General features: G+C 40.8%; 1 pseudogene; it reads right to left on the reverse strand.

The window, feature by feature from the left end:
* Positions 1 to 1,189: 1,189 nt before the first annotated feature.
* Positions 1,190 to 7,688, reverse strand: LOC137220468 (cytochrome c oxidase subunit 2-like; annotated as a pseudogene).
* Positions 7,689 to 23,587: the final 15,899 nt, after the last annotated feature.

Genomic DNA, 23,587 nt, shown 5'->3' on the forward strand with positions numbered 1-23,587 from the left:
CTGATTAACCTGTGGTCCCTTCTCTTGTCTTAATCTTGTCACATTCTTTGAGGACAGGTACCTTTGAGCAAGTTGCTCTTCCATGTTCTGCTGAGTGACAAATAACCCTTGGTGGTATCATAGTAATATCATAGCATATTGTATATCTAATCTGGGGGGGTCACCGCTGTCTGGGTTCCCCTGGAAAGACCTCGGGTATCACAGAGTAGCCCCCTAAGAATGGTCCCCCACATGCCATGGGAGGTACCATTATGGCCCCCGGGGTGGGGGATGGTGCTTGGGCCTCACACATTTGTGATAAAGGGGAGTCTAATAGGAATCCCAATTAATAAGACATCATTTTAAAATTTTATTTTATTTTAAGTGAAATAAAACACACATCGCATGCCCTTTACCATTATCACCCTTTCAGGTGCATGTTTCTGAGGCATCAGATAAATTCACCTTCTCATGGAGCCATCACACCATCCCTAGAACGTTTCATCTTGTAAAACCGAAATTCCTCAACTATGAAAGCCTCACTCCCATGCCCTCCCACTGACCCTGGCACGGACGTCCACCTCGGTCCATGCGTTGTCTTCAGGGCCCCCATTTGAATGGAATCCTGCAGTGTTTGCTGATGGGTCATTTTGGAAGAGCTGACTTTCAATCTGAAGTTCTGCCTGTTTGCATCTGAAGAATCTGCATTTAGGGTGAGGGTGTATGAGGAAGGGGGTGTATGAGGGACAAAGGTGTCTGGAGTGCAGATGAGCCAGGACCTGACCAGCTGCCTGTTGGGCCCTCTGGTCCCGTCTCTTGGGCTGGGCCTCATCTTCATCATCAGTGTCCCCGATAGCGATCCTGGGGTGTTGTCGTCCGAGTGAGATTCCTCTGGTGCCCCCACTTCCACCCCGTCTTCTTGCCTGTTGGGTAGGGGGCTGCTTGCTGGATGGTCTCTACTCCTGTGGCAGGAACGACCCTGCAGGGTGGACCCACAAAGTGTAGGATGTGGTCCCAAGGTTGTGGGGCCCACATTGGGCACAGCATCGGGGCTGTGACAAGCCCTCAGGCCATTGCATCACCAACACAGAATGTTCCTGACACTCCACTCAGGAGGGTGTGATGGGTGGTCTGGGACACCAGAAGCCCCGTTCCTTTCATGGAGCTCAGAGAGTGCATCCCCCATGGGTTCCAAATTCATCCCTGCATCTCAGCCATCTCCTTCTGTCCCGTCTTTGAACACAGGATAACGACCTCTACTGATCATTGTCCACAACATAACGCCTGGTCCTGTTGATATTAGGACTCTTTAATTTAGGTGTCCTGGGATAGCAGCTGTTTTTTAGGCCTAAAGAAGGAAAAGCTCATGAGTGTAAAACATTTTGGGATGAAATTAACATTTGATGATTATCTCTATGCTACTCATTTATTGACTTTTTTAAAAATTCCATTGATTTCTTTTTTTTATATCTATTATTTTGTTTGGCTGCATCGTGTCTTAGTTGTGGCACGCAGGATCTTCACTGAGGCATGCGGGATCTTTTGTTGCAGTGCGTGGGCTTTTCATTTTGTTGCATGGGCTTCTCTCTAGTTATGGCGCTTGGGCTCCAGGGCATGTGGACTCTGTAATTTGTGGCATGCAGGCTATCTATTGAAGCACTGGAGCTCAGTAGTTGTGGCACGCGGGCTTAGTTGCCCCACGGTGTGTGGGATCTTATTTCCCTGACCAGGGATTGAACCCGCGTCCCCTGCATTGGAAGGCGGATTCTTTACCACTGGACCACCAGGAAGTCCCTTATTGACTTCTATTAGTCATAATTCTCCTGGTTTTAGATCTGATGTGGGGATTATAGAGGAGTCAACATTTAAATCTTCATAATCTGTGTATTCATAGCTTCAGTATCCTTAATGACCCCTAATTTTTATGGTTTGGGAAGAGTTATTGATTTCATATATCATACAAAGGATTCACAATGATGATAGGGCAATTAAGATTATAATGATGGCTTGTGAATTGTTTAACTTTTCTCTACCTGTGCATCTGTTGTATGTATATGAGTCAGTTTAGTTGTCAATATTAGTGAAATAATACAGAGGACTAGAGAACTTATTTTAAAAATGATTATTAATGTGTGATTATGAACATGTAAAAGTTCTTCCAGAATAGATGATGTTGTATCTTGAGAGCCTAGATGAAATGGATGTGCCTTAGTGATATACAGAATTTTTGCCTATGATTTAACTTTGAGCAAGTTATATAATTTTTCAGTATTTTCTCATTTATTGAGAAAGACATAATGATTGTGGTGTTGGCTTGACACCAGTTGAAAAGGATTCAATTCCTTCCTTATTTTAACTTTACATAGGTAGGATCTTCAAATGTAGGATATGGTGGAGGGCATCCATGTAACCATTCTAGGTTAGTAGTAGTAGCTTCTACTACTGAGACTTCTCGTTTGGATGCAAAGCCTTCTCAGATTATGAAGATTATTAGCATTACTGCTGTTAATAAGAGGAATGAGCCTATAGATGAAATAGTTCATGTTGTGTGTGCATCAGGGTAGTAGGAATACCATCAGGACATCCCTGAAAGGGTGAGAAAGTGCTTCAGGAAGAAAATCATATTTACTACTACAAATATAATTGTGAAGTAAATTTTTGCTCACGTTGAGTTAAGTGTATAACCTGAGAATAGTGGAAATCAGTGTACGAAGCCTCCTCTAACAGTGAAGACTGCTCCCATTGGCATTACATACTGGAATTGTGTGGGTGAATTAGCTAAGACAAGTCCTGTCAAAGCACCTACTGTCAAAAGAAAAATAAAGCCTAAGGCTCATAACATAGTGGGAGATCATTTAATATAACCTCTGTGAAGACATCTAACCCTGCTGTAAACATATGATGGGCCCACACGGTAAATCCTAAAAAGCCAACGTGTAACTTAAAGCGGGGTCCGGCCACTCGCTGCTCTAGCCGATAAAGAGGCAAGGTTGGTGGAAAGGAAAGTTTGTTTTATTTTGGATGGCGGCAACTTGGGGGGACGGCGAACTCCGGTCCAAAGGCCGACTCCCCCCTACCCCACTGACCATCAGGGGCAAGAGATTTTATAGACAGAGGAAGGGGGCTACATGCAGAAACAGTACAGTCAGCTCTGACAGGCATCTTGAAATTGGTCATGCAGTGATCTGACCAGCATCATCTTGCTTGTTGTAAGTACAGTTAATCTTCAGTTCCAGGGTCAGTTTGTTCCCATATCTTTGAGGTCAATTCTCAGAACTGTGGCAGCTTATGTCATGGCTACAGTCTGGTCATCATGTACTTAACTTCTTCCACCTGGTGGAGGTTTCAGTATCTACAAAACAGCTTACAGGATACGGTCCAGAATAGTATCTATAGCCCTTGAGGAGGAACTAAAGGTACTTGACTTTGCTTAATGACTGAACTATTATTGTTTTGTCCTGTTTGACTGCTTTTCTTTGTTCTGCATTTTCTCACTTCTCTGATTAAACTTATTGTTTATCTAAAGTTTTTCCACAGACAAAAGGCAGGCGGAGGACATGCCGGGCAAGGACCATAGGGTCCTGCTCCATTTCAAATGGATATCATGAATCATACTGTTCCCGTATATCTGAAAGGCTCATTTTGTCCTAAATAATATGTAACAATATGTGAGATTATTCCAAACCCTGGTAGGCTACGAATACATACTTCAGAGTGACCAAAGAATCAAAATAGGTGTTGGTATAGGATTGGGTCTCCTCCTGCAGGGTCAAAGAAAAGTAGTGTTTAGATTTCTGTCTGTTAACAGTATGGCAATTCTGGCTGCTCAGACTGAGAGTGATAATTATAGTAATATGGCTATAGTTGGGGCAGATTAAACAAATAACGGTGTTTGGTATTGGGATGTGTCTGCTGCTTTTATATTAAAGATTATAGTAATAAAATTCATAACACCCAGAATTGAAGAGACACCCTCTAGATGTAAGGAGAAAATGGTTAAGTCAACAGAGGCTCCTGCGTGGTCCACATTGCCGGCTAGAGCTGAATTTACAGTTCCACTGGTACCAGGACCAGCTTCTACTATTGGTGATACAAGTAGGAGTAAGAATGATGGGGGAGGTAGTCAAAAGTTTATAGGATTGGGACTTCCCTAGTGGTCCAGTGGTTAAGACTCCGTGTTCCCAATCCAGGGGGCCTGGGTTCGATCCCTGGTCAGGGAACTAGATCCCACATGCATGCCACAACTAAGAGTTCGCATGCCACAACTAAGGAGCCTGCCTGCCACAACTAAGGAGCTCACCTGCCACAACTAAGACCCAGCGCAACCAGAATAAATAAATGAATAAAAAAAAAAGTTTATAGGATTTATTTGGGGAAATGCTACTTCAGGTGCCCCAGTTATTAGTGCAACAGGTCAGTTTCTGAACCCTGCGATCATAATGGGCACAACTATAAAGAAAATTATTACAAGTGCAGGGACTGTTATGACTACGTTACACATTTGGTCATCTCCAAGTAGTGCTCCAGGTTGGTATAGCTCAGCCTGGATTAACAGACTTAAGGTGCTACCTGCTACTCCTGCTCAAGCACCGAATAGTAAATATAAAATGCTGATACTTTTGTGATTTGTTGAAAATAATCAGCAGTTTATGAACAGAGGTAAAATGACAGAGCTGGCATTAGACTGTAAATCTAAAGACAGAGATTGAGCCCTCTTTTTGCTAAACCCTGTGGTGAATTAACAAGTTGAACTGTAACTTCAAAGAAGCAGCTTCAATTCTGCCAGTGCTTTTCCTGCCTTTTTTTTTCCTTGATGGCAGAAATAGATTGAAACCAGTTGACTTGAGTACGTACCTGTTAACTAAAATTTCCTGGGGTGGAAGCACGTCAATCTGGTAAGGATTTAGCTTAATTAAAGTGTTTGATTGGCATTCAATTGATGTAGGATAGGGTCTTGCAATCCTTATTTTCAGGAATGAAGTAAATTATACTTGCTCAGGGCTTTGAAAGCTCTTGGTCTAAACTAACCTAAATTCCTAGTCCAGCACTGATAGAAATTGGAGTTAAGGGTAATAATTGTGTGGCTATTGTGATTAGTAATGATAAGAAGGTTATTTGTTTTGTATGTTCAAGTTGTTTTATTTTTGTGATGCTTATTGAAGGGAATGTAGTTAGTGATGTGGAGTATGTTAGCTGCAAGTGGAAATATATGCTGAGTACTGCTATAATGGGTATTAGTGTTGGTAAAATGATGTTATCATTTTTGTTATCTCTTGGATAATTATTCATTTGGGTAAAAACCCAGAAGTGGGGCTTCCCTGGTGGCGCAGTGGTTGAGAGTCCGCCTGCCGATGCAGGGGACACGGGTTCGTGCTCCGGTCCGGGAGGATCCCACATGCCGCGGAGCGGCTGGGCCCGGGAACCATGGCCGCTGAGCCTGCGCGTCCGGAGCCTGTGCTCCGCAACGGGAGAGGCCGCGGCAGTGAGAGGCCTGAGTACCGCAAAAACAAAAAAACAAAAAAACAACAAACCCAGAAGTGGTGAGTGACCTCCTAATGATACTATAATGGTGAGGATAAGGATTGTGATGAGAGGTGTTTTATCTCATGTGTGTGATAATGATACTGTTGTAGTACATGATCTGGGCATAAATAGTAAGAAGATAGTGTTATTATGATATAAATTAGTATATTTAGGATTGTTTTAATTAGAATATACGTTTATAATAATTGTTATTCATCCTACATGGGCAACTGATGAGGAGGCTCTAATTTTTTCTAGGTGAGTATGACTAAGTCTGCCTCAGCTTCCAATTATGATTCATAATATCATTATGATTAATAGTATGTTTATGTTGTTGGATGGTGACATGTGGTATAAAACTGATAGGGGAGTAATTTTGTCACGTTAATGGCATCAGGCCTGCTGTTCATGGAATGCCTTGTGTTACTTCATGAACTCAGAAGTGAAATGGGGAAAGTCCTACTTTTGTGACAAGGGCTATTGTTAATGACGGTGGATGCTACTGGATTAAAGATTTTTGTAATTCATTGTGTTCTTTGACCAGAGTACATTAGATTAACAATAATAGCCATTACAAGTAGTATCGATGTGGTGGATTGTTTTAGAAAATATTTGTTGTATGTTTCTATAGCTCATGAGTTAAATTTTTTTATTAGACTGGGGATAACAGTAACCAGTGTGAGCTTGTTACTACAATTATGGTTCCTGAGATGATGGTCAGTAGAATGATAGCAAAAATAGGTTTTATTAGTACAGGAAGGATATACAACAACATTTTGGGGGGTATGGGCCTAATAGCTTATTTAGCAGACCTTACTGTTGCATGTGGTGTTATGTGGTAGCATGGAGAATGTAAAATTCCTAAGAGTAGGTTCAATTCCTATGATTCTAGGAATAAGAGCATTTAAACCTTTATTATTTACTCTATCATAGTAACTCTTTCCTCACACATATTACTTATGTTTGTGGTGCGATGCCTGATATGATGACAGGTAGTGAAACCTCTCATATATAATACATAGGGCTAACGTTAGTGGTAAAAAAATTTTATAAGAGATGTAAGTCAGAAAGAGAAAGACAAATACCATATCATATTACTTATATGTGGAATCTGAATATGGCACAAATGCACCTATCTACAAAGCAGAAACAGACACACAGACATAAACAATAGACTTGTGGTTGCCAAGGGGGAGTGGCATGGGGAAGGGAAGGACTGGGAGTTTGGGATCAGCAGATGTGAACTATTATATATAGAATGGATAAAAAACATGGTCCTACTGTATAGCACAGGGAACTATATTCAATATCCTGTGATAAACCATAATGGAAAAGAATATTAAAAAAAGAATGTCTCTGTGTATAACTGAGTCACTTTGCTGTACAGCAGAGATTGGCACAGCATTGTAAATCAACTGTACGTCAATATAAAATAAAATTAAAAAAAATAAGAGATGTATAAGTTGATCATATCAAAATTGTGCATACGATGCTCGATTTTATAGAAAGGAGGTTGTTAGGAGGAGTGTTTTAATGATGACATTAGCTGTATATAATTGTGGTATGTAGGAGTTGTGAAATGCTCCTAAAAATAGGATTTTATGAAAATGTTTCTTATAATGATATTGACATATTCTGCTAGGAAGAACAGGGCAAATGGTCCTGCTATATTTTCTACATTGAAGCCAAATACAGGTTTCTCCTTCTGTTAAATCAAATGGGATTTCTGCTAGAATAGAGATAATCAATTTATGGTCAGGAGGAAAATTAGTTATAGGTGTTCTTGTGTGCTGACTAAAGTTTGGCACTTTCCACCTATGTCTACAAGGATTAAAACACAAGCTGCTGAGACTGCTGACCTTCAACACCACCTGAAAGGAGTTCAGGGTGGAGATCAGGAATGAGGCACTCTGTGCTCTGGGGAAAACTGGAAGAACAGGCCTTCATATAGTTAGATATTTTCAGGAGATTTTATGAGCCCAATTCTTCCATCTCCTCATATCTAGAAAAGCACTAAAATATTTCATGGTGACGTCTGTTTCACGAGACTAGCAGCGACCTTCTGCAAAAATGTGTATGTACCCCTCTTCACCAAAATCACGTATATACTGACCTTCCCCCCCTACCTCTTTGGAGCAGTTTCTCTGAGTTGTCTGAAATGCTGTCTCCTGGGCTATAGTCCTCATTTTGCCCCAAATAAAACTTAACTCATAACTCTCACATTGTGCATTTTTTTTCAGTCGACATGTGTAATAATTACCGTTGAAAGTGCAAATGATCCATTTATCAGTAGGATGGTTAAGAGAATAACTGCTACTGTTACTTCATATGAGGTTTCCTGTGCTGAGGTCCATAGAACTCCAATTACTGTGTATTTTAAATCTGAAGCTCATCCAGGTCAGAGGATGGAATAAATGGCTAGGCTTGATATGGCTAATATAAATAGTATGCCTAGTTTATATTAATTAGTGGATAAGGTATGAGAAGAGGAATTCATATTGTGACAGCCAGGGGTAAGGCTAGCATTGGCACAATAATAAGCATATAAATTGGTGATGTTGATGGTCATAGTGGTCCCTTAATAAATAATTTGTCTGCATCAGCAATGGACTGTAATAATCCATAGGGCTGATGATGTTTGGCCCTTTCTGGATTTGAATATAGCCTAGGATTTTCCATTCAGTTAATGTAAGGAATGCTATGGTGAGTAAAATTGGGTAATTAGTGAAAGAATGCTGATTATAAACATATTCTTAGGAAGAGGACATGAACCTCTGGGAATAGAGGTTTAAATTTTATGCAATTGCTGGGCTCTGCAAACCCTAACAAACCCTGTCTACAGTAAGGTGTGTATAAATTAATTGAATGTAGATTATATCATCATTTAGTTTGAAGGTGCTTTTGTAAAGTACGCCTTATTTCTCTTGTCTTTTCATACTGAGACAAATGTATAATAGATAGAAACCAACTGGGATTACTCTAGTCTGAAGTCAGATCACATAAGACTTTAATCATTGAACAAACAGACCATTGATAGCAGTCACACCATTGGGATGTCCTGAACCAACACTGAGGTCGAAAACCCTATTGTTGATATGAACTTTAGAATAGGATTGAGCTATCATCCCTAGGGTAACTTGTTCCATTGATCAATGTTTTGAATCAATAAGTGGTAAAATTTTGACTAGTAGGTCTAAATTTTAATCCTTCTGAGGTTGTTTTATTCTTTGAGGTCACCCAACCAAAATTGTTAATCCATTGAAAGTTATGTTATCCCTTAAAATTTGTTTATTGTTTATTTTTTGGATTAATTCATTAAAGCTTCATAGGGTCTCCTCATCTTATTTCCACCTTTTCACAGGAAGGTCCATTTCATTGATTAAAAGAGACAGTAAATCCCTTGTATGACCAGTCATACACAACCTTCTTTAAAGAACAAATGATTAGGCGGTTTTCACAGTCGGGATACTGTGACTGTTAAAGAGGTATCACTGGGCAGGCAGTGCCTCTAATACCAGAAGTGCTAGAGGTAATGTTTTTGGTAAACAGGCAGGGTTTGTGATTGCCAAGTTCCTTTTACTTTTTAAAATCTTTCCTTAAATGCATACTTGTGTTGGGTTCACAATATTTGACTAGATTAAGTGTTAGTTTAGGTTTATTTTACTGTTAACTATCAGTGGGCTATCTGTTCTAAGATTCTGCATGGAGAAATATTTCTTGTTACTCATATTAACAATATTGCTTCTATTAATTAATAGATTAGTCCAGTAGTAAATTAGAAGTTGGTTTATTTACTATTGGTATTAAGATGAATGTGTTGTTGATCTTGAATGCTTTCTTAATTGGTGGCTGCTTTTAAGCCAACTATGGTGATATTTATGCATACTCTCTTGGGAAGGTTGTATCTTATATCTAAAAAGCTGTATCTTTTTATAATAACATTTAAAATTATGTTAATAGTTATGTTTTTAAATTAATATTTAAAGTTAAACTAAAATTCTTTTCTGGACAACCAGCAATCACCAGGCTTGTTAGGCGTGTCACCTCTACTCATAAATCTTTTTCACTGTTTTGCCATATAGAGGAGCTTGTTCTTGTAAACTGTTCATAAGCAGCTCGTCTGATTTCAGGGCATTTAACCTAAGTCCTCTTTGTTAAAGTTTTCTAGTTAAATCATTATTGCAAAAGGTAAAAGTGGTCAGTTTTGGGTACTTTTAATGTTTCCTTCATCATTCCTTTATGGTACTTTATCTATAGCACCAGACAAATTTCTATCTCCTATACTTTAGATGTTGAATGAATGTTGTATTTAATTTACTTAATGATAGTTGAAATTGGTGGAAGGTTTGGCCTAGTTTTAGTACAAAGTGTTCATGCAGTACAAAATCTCCAGGGTGTAAACTAGATGCTTTTCTTTAAGCTACACTTGGGTTCATCCAAGCACACTTTCCAGTCTGCTCACCTCCTTACAACTCATATCCTCCTGTATGTTTGGTAATTGTTAATAGGTTATGAAAAGTTATCTATATCTGAGGAGGGTGTTGGGCAATGTGTGCATGCTTCATGTCCTGATTCAATTAAACACTCTATTCTTAATTTACTACTAAGTCTTCCTTGGGTTTTTTATTTCATAAAAACTTTTGTATGAATTATTTTATGTTCTTGAGGTAGCAAATGTAGCCCACTTCTTCCCTTCCCATAGGTTACCTTGACCTAACATTTTTATGTCTGATAATTATGCTTGCTATTGTTCTTTACCAGGGTTTTCTGAGGATGGCAGTATATAGGGCTGGTGAGGTTTGTCCGAGTTTATTGATTATAGAACAGGTTCCTCTAGAACGGTGTGAAGCATCACCAACTTCTTTGACTTTTAGGCTCATGCTAGTAGTATTTTGGGGAATAATTTTATTGTTATAATTATTTGAATTTAGGGATAACATAGTGGGATATCTAATCCCAGTTTGGATTTCATCTGTCATGTAATCAGAAACATTAAAGTCGTTTTCATAGCTTTTTTTTTTTCGGTACGTGGGCCTCTCACTGTTGTGGCCTCTCCCACTGCGGAGCACAGGCTCCGGACGCGCAGGCTCAGCGGCCATGGCTCATGGGCCCAGCCGCTCTGCGGCATGTGGGATCTTCCTGGACCGGGGCATGAACCCGTGTCCTCTGCATCGGCAGGCGGACTCTCAACCACTGCGCCACCAGGGAAGCCCTTCATAGCTTATTTTTATTTTAGCTATTTTTTTTACAGGTTAGCTAGGACGTAACTTTATTTTGGGATAATCTTTAACACACTTTACACTGGATTTCTATTAATATGGGTTAGTCTTGTGACCAAGGTGGCTGATATAAAGTTTGCCAACCCTAATTAGTTAATATAACTCACTTGAACTTCCTTTTATGGCTTAATTTTTATCACTGCCATTTCCCATGAGGACAAAGTTAAGCAAGGTATTAACTTTAGTGTGCTTGGTTCCTGCTCCCTTTAATCTTTTATGATTTAGAGGGCATTCTCAAAGGGATGCAGATACTTGCATGTGTAATTTTATCAGAAATTAGTAGGCTGGGACCACACCTATGTGTTTATGGAGTTAGTAAATTTCATCTAGGCATTTACAGTGCTTCACTGTAATTATTAAGATACACCAACAGTTTAAGTAGGACTTTGTACATATAAGGTTTCTGTATGTAAGTGATATATTGGTATTTGGTTTAGTAGTTTGGGTTTTGTTAAAATTAGTATTGAAATGTTTAATATTTTTTCTTATGCAGACTATTAAAAGGTACTTTATTTTTTATTTTGTTTGAGGTAAATGGCAGATCTAGGGGATGTCTTTCTATATAAGACTTCTACAGGTAACTGATTGGTATTATGAGGAGGCTAGTTTATACTTATACTAACTTTGGGTTGGTCAGGTGAGGGCAATATGTTTGTTAGATGAGTTAGTTGAATTATGTAGTTTTACTCTTTGCCTTATTTGGGGGGTTTGGCAGGGCAATAATGGTGTACAAAGTATGAGATTTAGTGGGAAGTAGGAGGGTTTGATTAAGGAAGCTATTTACCTGAAACATGTGTGTGTATGTACACATGTATGTAATTGTTCTATGTACTGTGACCATTGACTCAATAACACATTATAGTTGATTACCTTGGTAAATAATATTCAATTTAAGCTCAGCTACAAGTTGTTTGACTGTGTTAAGGCCTCTGATGGCCATAGCATCCCCCCAAATTAAAAACACGTACACAGGAGTAGATAATTAATACATGATTATATGATCATGTATTAGGTATGATAAAGCATATGTATACTATTTATATGTGTGGAAGGATATGTAGTACACAAAGTACATAGTAATGTCAGGTTTTGGGGGGGATTTTTTGTTTTGTTTTGTTTTGTTCTTTTGGCCACACCATGCAGCATGCAGGATTTTAGTTCCCCAACCAGAGATCGAGCCCGTGCTCCCTGCAGTGGAAGTGCAGAGTCTTAACCACTGGACCGCCAGGGAAGTCCCAAAATGTCAGGTTTTTTTACGTCATTTTTTCATGCTTACATGGTACTTAAAGATAGTACTTAAAGAAAAACAGGCAAATCGTTCAGAGAAACATTTCAGTAGAATTTCAGCTTTGGGAGTTGAAGGTGGAGCTGGAGCTTCTTCCTTGAGTCTTAGAGAGATATGTTGTTCTCCTCTTCCGATTTACAAAACAAGGGTAATAAATATACCGCAGAGACCCTTCTTTCTAGGAGGTTATTGTCAATCATTCTTGTTATTGGTATAAGAACAAGAATTAAAAGTATTAGAAGAAAGTATAGATGTTAGTTCAGGTTCATGCAGCCAGAAAACAAAACCAAAACTGAGATCGATGCCGCACAAGTTTTATTCAACGGCCAAAGAATGGAAAAGTGGGAACTTAGTTCACAGCTCAACTTCTCACCCATGTGAAGAGAAGGATTTGATTTTAAAGAGTAAAGACAAAGGGAGAAGAAATGAGGCTAATGATGGGGAGTCCCATGCATTTGGCTACTGACAAAGGGGCAGGGCTTTCTGAGGGAATGATGTGGCCACCATCTTCTTATCCTTTCTTTTTTTTGTTTCTGTTTTTGTTTTGCGGTACGCGGGCCTCTCTCCACTGTGGCCTCTCCCGCCGCGAAGCACAGGCTCCGGACGCGCAGGCCCAGCGGCCATGGCCCACGGGCCCAGCCGCTCCGCGGCGTGCGGGATCCTCCCAGACCGGGGCATGAACCCACGACCCCCGCATCGGCAGGCGGACTCCCAACCACTGCGCCACCAGGAAAGCCCTTTATCCTTTCTTTGGTCTGCATCTTCCAGTCATGACTGCCAATAGGTGTGTCATCTAGTAGCTAATATAGTAAAATCAGCATATAATGAGACTGAGGGTCTGTTGGAGGTCAGATTCATAGCCACCTTGGTTCCAGTTGTTTCTATCTGGTTTTTGTTTGTCTCTTTGTATACTTTTCTTTGTCTCTGGACCCTGTGACTTAAAAAGATATGTTTATTCCTGTTCAAGAAGGGGTTGTTGGGTTTAGAACTGTTCCTCACTCTTGAGGGCATGCTGAAGGTCAAAGCTCTGCCTTGTGAGACTGCTTTCTGCTGAACATGGGCATAGTTTTTCTGTGGATTAGAGGAGCAGAACTGTTCCCTGTCTGGCCTAAAATATATCTGATGGTCACCAGCCTGCAGTCCCAGTTGCTTGTACCCTAGGGTTAGTATCATCTGAAGTTTGATGGCTTCAAGCCATTTACAAACAAAGTTGACAAGGTAGTTAAGGAGTCAAGACCCGAAGATAAGCAGGAGGATAATAGCAGTTAGTGGGCCAAGAAATGGAAGAAACCAGGTTAAACCGGGGAGGCTCTGTTTGACCATATTCCAGATGGAGCTTGGATCTGGACCTTGTGTGTTACATCTATGTAACCACTGAGCTTGCTCATGTATCTCTTTTATGTTGCCCTCAATCTGACCAGAGTTATTGACATACATGCAGCAAGTTTCATTCATAACTGCACATACTCTCCCTTGCTCACTCAAGAGATAGTCAAGGGCTAGGCTATTGTCGAGAAGAACATTTGCTAGTGAGTCCAGAGAAGTACAGAGTCCTTGTAAGGCATCCCCCACATTTTTAGACAAGTACTCAAGGGCCCAGGTGAGATTTTGTAGAGTGATTTCACAGTACGAGACACCTCCCCAAGGGGCCTCCAGTCTGAGAGGGATCCCTACTCCTGCCGGAATGAGTCTCATTGCCCTTTGATCTCAGGGCTGGGTGATATTATGAATGGTTATACCTAGGTCCCGAGAACTTAGCTGGCCTAATGTGCACTGTGCACAGATTAGGCATTATCAAACAAGGGTGGGGTAGAGCCACCCCAGAGAAGGGAAGGAAGAGTTGGTGTTGTCCTGATAAGACAATGGATTAATCTGTGGGCCAAAAAGTAACAGCTACCCAGGGGAAGCACATGCCCAGCACACTTCTGAGGAATCAAACCACCTCCCTAAGTGGCTAGCCCAAGAGGGGGTGCCTTTGCAGTACAGAGAGAGAGGCCCACCTGCGTAACAGGGGTCACTAGGGGGTTCTTGACTGATGGCTTTTCCCCAGGCCTCAGGAGGGCCACGTCCTACACACCAGACAGCTGGTGTCTTCTCTCCCCAATAGGTACGTCTCCCGTCTGGTCCCTGTGTGTATTCGAGTCGGTGCAGGGGGCACCAGTGGGTGAGATTTCCTTAGGAGTCAATCTGAGGGTGCTAACATAATGGGGCAATGGAAGAAGCAGTGATCAGAGTCCAGAGCAGCCCAGGGTGTTATCGCAAGTGAAACCAAGCAAGGCCCTGTGGGACTTCGAGGCATGGAGGCCATTTTTTGCATGCACACACACACACACACACACACACACACACACACACACACTCCCCATTTCTCATAGGCAAGGCTCCAGCCTCCATGACCTTCCCTGAATTCCAAAGGGCAGATTCAAACTGTTGCTAATGAAGGGAGGAGCAGCCAAGGAACCACCTGAGGAAAGATTAAAGGGACCAGAGAAGCTCATCAAGACTAGGAGATGAGGGACTTCCCTGGTGGCTCACTAGTTAAGAATCCACTTGCTAATGCAGGGGACACGGGTTCAAGCCCTGGTCCAGGAAGATCCCACATGCCGCAGAGCAACTAAGCCCGTGTGCCACAGCTACTGAGCCTGCGCTCTAGAGCCCACGAACCACAACTACTGAGCCCGCATGCCACAACTACTGAAGCCCGCGTGCCTAGAGCACGTGCTCTGCAACAAGAGAAGCCACCGCAATGAGAAGCCCGTGCACCGCAACAAAGAGTATCTCCCGCTTGCGGCAACTAGAGAAAGCCATGTGCAGCAACAAAGACCAAAGGCAGCCAAAAACATAAATAAATTTTTAAAAGATATTTTTCGATTTTTAAAAATAATTCATCACTCACCAAAACCACCTAGTTTTTGTCTTAACCCCATGAATTGTGTCTAAGATGTCTGAAATTCAAATTTATATGCCATCTGCAGAGACTAGGTTATAGCATCAGGATGACTGTACTCTTTTCTGTAGGAGGTAGATTATTGTTGTTATTCTGGGACAAGGCAGCAGTCAAAGAAATAAAGATGAGAGAATATGGATCACTTGGACTAAGCCAGTGTCCCTACTCAAACTGATGTCATACATTTGTTAAAATAGATCTCATCTAGAAAGAAGACCTATTTCTTCATCCATTTTAGGTTATCTTCTTCAAATACATGAGCCAGAGTTTCATTAGCCAAATTCAATAGTGTTTTCCTTTATGAAAACACAAGGGCACATCTGTAGATACTTAGTGGTCTGTTCCAGATGAATTTGAGAAAGCTTCACTGAAAATGTCATTCATTAGGTGTGTAATAAAGTAGTGGTGTTTGTTAAAATACAGTCCATTATACCTGAGAGTGGATTTGGCCTTTATTCTCTGAAACGTCCCAATAATCTTCAGTCCTAAAAGATGTCGGGATTTTAAGAGGAACACCCACACTTCTGAAAGTCAAGGACCTTTGTAACTTTCCCTTAGACAAGCACTGCAGCTCTCTGACCTCGTGGCATCCAGGCCATCTTTACTTCCATGTATGAGTCAAACTTGCTTAGAGCAAACCTGCAGGGTTGGACATCTAACAGCAGGTTTGTATAAAGACCTCTGTTTGGAAGGTGTTCCCTATCACTTCTTCCTAGATCCATCATAGAATCTCTTCCCTTCATCTTATCTGTACCTTATTAAATCTATTTCAGTGTCTTTCTTGACCTAAAGAAGAGGAGGAATTAGATTTCAGTTCTCTGCCTTTACAAGAAGCTTTCAAGTGTGTTGAGTTTAGCTTATTCCTTCTTCCTTCCCTAAACCCCCATTTGTCTAGCTTCTAGGAAACCTGGGGATGAATCTTATTAATGTTTCAAAGTCCTTATCCAAGCTCTTTTTCCAAATTTCAATAAATTCAGCTTCTTCCTTAGGACAAAAGCTTCAAGACATTGGATTTGGCAATGATTTCTTGGTATGACACCAAAGGCACAGGCAACAACAATAAAAAAATAAACAAATTGGACTTCATGAAAATTTTTGAATTTGTTCATCAAAAGACACTGCCCTCAGAGTAAAGAGGCAACCCACAGAATGGGAGAAAAAAACTTTGCAAGTCATGTATATGATGAGAGATTAATGTTCAGAATATACAGAGAACCCCTAAAACTCAATAAAAATCAAACAACCTGGGACTTCCCAGGTGGCGCAGTAGTTAAGAATTCGCCTCCCAATGCAGGGGATGTGACTTCGATCCCTTCGATATATATAAAGCCAGTAAGCACAAGAAAAGATACTCAACGTCGCTAATCATTAGGGAAATGCAAATCAAAACTACAATGAGGGGGACCTTCAAGATGGCGGAGGAGTAAGACGTGGAGACCGCCTTCCTCCTCACAAATACATCAAAAATACATCTACATGTGGAACAACTCCTACAGAACACCCACTGAATGCTGGCAGAAGGCCTCAGACTTCTCAAAAGGCAAGAAAATCCTCACATACCTGGGTAGGGAAAAAGAAAAAACAAAAAACAGAGACAAAAGGATAGGGAGGGGACATGCATCTCTGGAAGGGAGCTGTGAAGGAGGAAAAGTTTCCATACACTAGGAAGCCCCTTCACTGGCAGAGATGGGGGTGTGGGTGGTGGGGGGGAAGCTTTGGAGCCACGGAGGAGAGCACAGCAACAGGGGTGAAAAGGGCAATGCGGAGAGATTCCCACACAGAGGATGGGTGCCGACCAGCACTCACTAGCCCGAAAGGCTTGTCTGCTCACCTGCTGGGGTGGGTGGGGGCTGGGAGCTGAGACATGGGCTTCGGAGGTCAGACCCTAGGGAGAGGACTGGTGTTGGCTGCGTGAACACAGCCTGAGGGGGACTAGTGTGCCACAGCTAGCAGGGAGGGAGTCCGGGAAAAAGTCTGGACCTGCCTAAGAGGAAGAAACCATTGTTTCAGGGTGCACGAGGAGAGGGGATTCCTTCCCCATCTGCCCACAGAAGGCAGAGCACCACCTAAACGAGCTCCAGAGACGGGCGCGAGCCACAGCTATCAGCTCGGACACCAGAGACGGGAATGAAATGCTAACACTGCTGCTGCAGCCACCAAGAATCCTGTGTGCAAACACAGCTCACTATCCACACTCCCCCCCGGGGGAGACTGTGCAGCCCGCCACTACCAGGGTCTTGTGATCCAGGGACGACTTCCCCAGGAGAACACACGGCGCACCTCAGGTTGTTGCAACGTCGCACCAGCCTCTGCCACTGCAGACTGGCCCCACATTCTAATTATAACTACCATATCCTTCCCTCCCACCGGCCTGAATGAGCCAGAGCACCCTATTCAGCCGCTGCTTTAACCCCCTCCTGTTTGGGTGGGGAACAAATACCTGAGGTCCACTTACACAGAGAGGTAGGGCCAAAACCAAAGCTGAACCCCAGGAGCTGTGCAAACAAAGAAGAGAAAGGGAAATTTCAACGTGCAGCCTCAGGAGCAGCAGATTAAACTCCCACAATCAACTTGATAAAACCTGCATCTATGGAATACCTGAATAGACAACGAATCATCCCAAAACTGAGGTGGTGGACTTTGGGAGCAAACTGTAGACTTGGAGTTTGCGGTCTGTAACTGATTTGTTTCTGATTTTTATGTTTACCTTAGTTTAGTTTTTAGCACTTGTCATCATTGGTGGATTTGTTGATTGGTTTGGTTGTTCTCTTTATTATTATTATTTTTTTAAAATTTTAATCATTTTAAAATTTATTTATTTTCTTTCTTTTTTTCGCCCTTTTCTTCTGAGCCATGTGGCTAACAGAGGCTTGGTGCTCTGGCCTGGTGTCAGGCCTGAGTCTCTGAGGTGGGAGAGCTGAGTTCAGGACATTGGACAACCAGAAACCTCCAGGCCCCATGTAATATCAACTGGCAAGAGCTCTACCAGAGATCTCCTTCTCAACGCTAAGACCCAGCTCCACTCAACGACCAGCAAGCTCCAATGCTGGACGTCCCATGCCAAACAACTAGCAAGACAGGAACACAACCCCACCCATTAGCAGAGAGGCTGCCTAAAATCATACTAAGTTCACAGTAAGTTCACAGACACACCAAAGCACACTGCCAGATGCTGCTCTGATAACCAGAAAGACAAGATCCAACCACGCCCATCAGAACACAGGCACCAGTCCCCTCCACCAGGAAGCCTACACAAGCCACTGAACAAACCTCACCCACTGGGGGCAGACACCAAAAACAACGGGAACTACGAACATGCAGTCTGCAAAAAGGAGACCCCAAACACAGTAAACTAAACAAAATGAGAAGACAGAGAAATATGCAGCAGATGAAGGAGCAAGGTAAAAACCCACCAGACCAAACAAATGAACAGGAAGTAGGCAGTCTACCTGAAAAAGAATTCAGAGTCACAATAGTAAAGATGATCCAAAATCTTGGAAATAAAATGGAGAAAATACAGAAACGTTTAACAAGGACCTAGAAGAACTAAAGAGCAAACAAACAGTGATGAACAACACCATAAATGAAATTAAAAATTCTCTAGGAGGAATCAATAACAGAATAACTGAGGCAGAAGAACGGATAAGTGACCTGGAAGATAAAATAATGGAAATAACTACCACAGAGCAGAATAAAGAAAAAAGAATGAAAAGAATTCAGGACAGTCTCAGAGACCTCTGGGACAACACTAAACATACCAACATTCAAATTATAGGGGTCCCAGAAGAAGAAGAGAAAAAGAAAGGGACTGAGAAAATATTTGAGGAGATCATAGTTGAACACTTCACTAATATGGGAAAGGAAATAGTCAATCAAGTCCAGGAATCACAGAGAGTCCCATACAGGATAAATCCAAGGAGAAACATGCCAAGACACATATTAATCAAACTATCAAAAATTAAATACAAAGAAAAAATATTAAAAGCAGCTAGGGAAAAGCAACAAATAACTTACAAGGGAATCCCCATAAGGTTAACAGTTGACCTTTCTGCAGAAATTCTACAAGACAGAAGGGAGTGGCAGAACATATTTACAGTGATGAAAGGGAAAAACCTACAAGCAAGATTACTCTACCCAGCAAGGATCTCATTCAGATTCGATGGAGAAATTAAAACCTTTACAGATAAGCAAAAGTTAAGAGAATTCAGCACCACCAAACCAGCTTTACAACAAATGCTAAAGGAACTTCTCTAGGCAGGAAACACAAGAGAAGGAAAAGACCTACAATAACAAACCCAAAACAATTAAGAAAATGGTAATAGGAACATACATATCGATAACTAACTTAAATGTAAATGGATCAAATGCTCCAACCAAAAGATATAGACTGGCTGAATAGATACAAAAACAAGACCTGTATATATGCTGCCTACAAGAGACCCACTTCAGACCTAGGGACACATACAGACTAAAAGTGAGGGGATGGAAAAAGATATTCCATGCAAATGGAAATCAAATGAAAGCTGGAGTAGCAATTCTCATATCAGTCAAAATGGACTTTAAAATAAAGACTATTACAAGAAACAAAGAAGGACACTACATAATGATCAAGGGATCAATCCAAAAAGAAGATATAACAATTGTAAATATTTATGCACCCGACACAGGAGCACCTCAATACATAAGGCAAATACTAACAGCCATAAAAGGGGAAGTCAACAGTAATGCAATCATAGTAGGGGACTTTAACACCCCACTTTCACCAGTGGACAGATCATCCAAAATGAAAATAAATAAGGAAACACAAGCTTTAAATGATACATTAAACAAGATGGACTTAATTGATATTTATAGGACATTCCCTCCCAAAACAACAGAATACACGTTCTTCTCAAGTGCTCATAGAACATTCTCCAGGATAGATTATCTCTTGGATCACAAATCAAGCCTCAGTAAATTTCAGAAAACTGAAATTGTAGCAAGTATCTTTGCTGACCACAATGCTATGAGACTAGATATCAATTACAGGAAAAAAATCTGTAAAAAATACAAACACATGGAAGCTAAACAATACACTACTTAATAATCAAGACATCACTGAAGAAGTCAAAAAATACCTAGAAACAAATGGCAATGAAAACACAATGACCCAAAACCTATGGCATGCTACAAAAGCAGTTCTAAGAGGAAAGATTATAGTAATACAATCCAACCTCAAGAAACAAGAAACATTTCAAATAAAGAACCTAACCTTACAACTAAAGCAATTAGAGAAAGAACAAAAAACCCCAAAGTTAGCAGAAGGAAAGAAATCATAAAGATCAGATCAGAAATAAATGAAAAAGAAATGAAGGAAACGATAGCAGAGGTCAATAAAACTAAAAGCTGGTTCTTTGAGAAGATAAACAAAATTGATAAACCATTAGCCAGACTCATCAAGAAAAAAAGGGACAAGACTCAAATCAACAGAAATGAAAAAGCAGTAATAACTGGCACTGCAGAAATACAAAAAATCATGAGAGATTACTACAAGCAACTCTATGTCGAAAAATGGACAACCTGGAAGAAATGGACAAATTCTTAGAAAAATACAACCTTCCGAGACTGAACCAGGAAGAAATAGAAAATATAAACAGACCAATCACAAGCACTGAAATTGATACTGTGACTAAAAATCTTCCAACAAACAAAAGCCCAGGATCAGATGGCTTCACAGGTGAATTCTATCAAACATCTAGAGAAGAGCTAACACCTATCCTTCTCAAAGTCTTCCAAAATATAGCAGAGGGAGGAACAAACCAAAACTCATTCTTCGAGGCCACGCTCATCCTGATAACAAACCTAGACAAAGATGTCACAAAAAAAGAAAACTACAGGCCAACATCACTGATGAACATGGATGCAAAAATCCTCGACAAAATACTAGCAAACAGAATCCAACAGCACATTAAAAGGATCATACACCATGATCAAGTGGGGTTTATCCCAGGAATGCAAGGATTCTTCAATATACACAAATCAATCAGTACGATAAACCATATTAACAAATTGAAGGAGAAAATTCATATGATCATCTCAATAGTTGCAGAGAAAGCTTTTGACAAAATTCAACACCCATTTATGATAAAAACTTTCCAGAAAGTAGGCATAGAGGGAACTTACCTAAACACAATAAAGGTCATATATGACAAACCCACAGCCACCATGCCCTCAATGGTGAAAAACTGAAAGCATTTCCACTAAGATCAGGAACAAGGTAAGGTTGCCCACCCTCACCACTATTATTCAACATAGTTTTGCAAGTTTTAGCCACAGCAATCAGAGAAGATAAAGAAATAAAAAGAATCCAAATTGGAAAAGAAGAAGTAAAGCTGTCACTGTTTGCAGATGGCATGATACTATACATAGAGAATCCTAAAGATGCCACCAGAAAACTACTAGAGCTAATCAATGAATTTGGTAAAGTAGCAGGATACAAAATTAATACACAGAAATCTCTTGTATTCCTATACAGTAATGATGAAAAACCTGAAAGTGAAATTAAGGAAACACTCCCATTTACCATTGCAACAAAAAGAATAAAATACCTAGGAATAAACCTACCTAAGGAGACAAAAGACCTCTATGCAGAAAACTATAAGATACTGATGAAAGAAATTAAAGATGATACAAACAGATGGAGAGATATACCATGTTATTGGATTGGAAGAATCAACATTGTGAAAATGACTATTCTACCCAAAGCAATCTACAGATTCAATGCAATCCCCATCAAACTACCACTGGCATTTTTCACAGAACTAGAAAAAAATCTTCACAATTTGTATGGAAACACAAAAGACCCCAAATAGCCAAAGCAATTACTTTATTTTATTTATTTATTTTTTTTGCCGTACGTGGGCCTCTCACTATTGTGGCCTCTCCCGTTGCAGAGCACAGGCTCCGGACGCACAGTCTCAGCAGCCATGGTTCACGGGCCCAGCCGCTCCGCGGCATGAGGGATCTTCCCAGATCAGGGCACGAACCCGCGTCCCCTGCATCGGCAGGCGGACTCTCAACCACTGCACCACCAGGGAAGCCCCCAAAGCAATCTTGAGAAAGAAAAACGGAGCTGGAGGAATCAGGCTCCCTGACTTCAGTCTTTACTACAAAGCTACAGTAATCAAGACAGTATGGTACTGGCACAAAAACAGAAATATAGATCAATGGAACAGGATAGAAAGCCCAGAGATAAACCCACGCACGTGTGGTCACCTTATCTTGATAAAGGAGACAAGAATATACTACGGAGAAAAGACAGGCTCTTCAATAAGTGGTGCTGGGAAAACTGGACAGCTACATGTAAAAGAATGAAGTTAGGGCTTCCCTGGTGGCGCAGTGGTTGAGAGTCTGCCTGCCAGTGCAGGGGACACAGGTTTGTGCCCTGGTCCGGGAAGATCCCACATGCTGCGGAGTGGCTAGGCCTGTGAGCCATGGCCACTGAGCCTGCGTGTCCAGAGCCTGTGCTCTGCAGTGGGAGAGGCCACAACAGTGAGAGGCCCGTGTACCGCAAAAAAAAAAAAAAAAAAGAATGAAGTTAGAACACTCCCTAACACCATACACAAAAATAAACTCAAAATGGATTAAAGACCTAAATGTAGGGCCAAACACTATGAAACTCTTAGAGGAAAACATAGGCAGAACATTCTATGACATAAATCACAGCAAGATCCTTTTTGACCCACCTCCTAGAGAAATGGAAATAAAAACAAAAATAAACAAATGGGACCTAATGAAACTTAAAAGCTTTTGCACAGGAAACCATAAACAAGATGAAAAGACAACCCTCAGAATGGGAGAAAATATTTGCAAACGAAGCAACTGACAAAGGATTAATCTCCAAAATATACAAGCAGCTCATGCAGCTCAATATCAAAGAAAGCAAAAACCCAATCCAAAAATGGGCAGAAGACCTCAATAGATATTTCTCCAAAGAAGATATACAGATTGCCAACAAACACAAGAAAGGATGCTCAACATCACTAATCATTAGAGAAATGCAAATCAAAACTGCAATGAGGTATCACCTCACACTGGTCAGAATGGCCATTATCAAAAAATCTACAAACAAATGCTGGAGAGGGTGTGGAAAAAAGGGAACCCTCTTGGTGGGAATGTAAATTGATACAGCCACTACGGAGAACAGTATGGAGGTTCCTTAAAAAACTAAAAATAGAACTACCATACGACCCAGCAATCCCACTACTGGGCATATATCCTGAGAAAACCGTAATTCAAAAAGAGTCATGTACCACAATGTTCATTGCAGCTCTATTTACAATATCAAGGACATGGAAGCAACCTAAGTGTCCATCGACAGATGAATGGGTAAAGAAGATGTGGCACATATATACAATGGAATATTTCTTAGCCATAAAAAGAAATGAAATTGAGTTATTTGTATTGAGGTGGATGGACCCAGAGACTGTCATACGGAGTGAAGTAAGTCAGAAACAGAAAAACGAGTACCGTATGCTAACATATATATATGGAATCTAAAGAAAAAAAAAAGTTCTGAAGAACCTAGGCGCAGGA

This window comes from Pseudorca crassidens, chromosome 1 (assembly GCF_039906515.1).
Source record: "Pseudorca crassidens isolate mPseCra1 chromosome 1, mPseCra1.hap1, whole genome shotgun sequence".
Lineage (NCBI taxonomy): Eukaryota > Metazoa > Chordata > Mammalia > Artiodactyla > Delphinidae > Pseudorca > Pseudorca crassidens.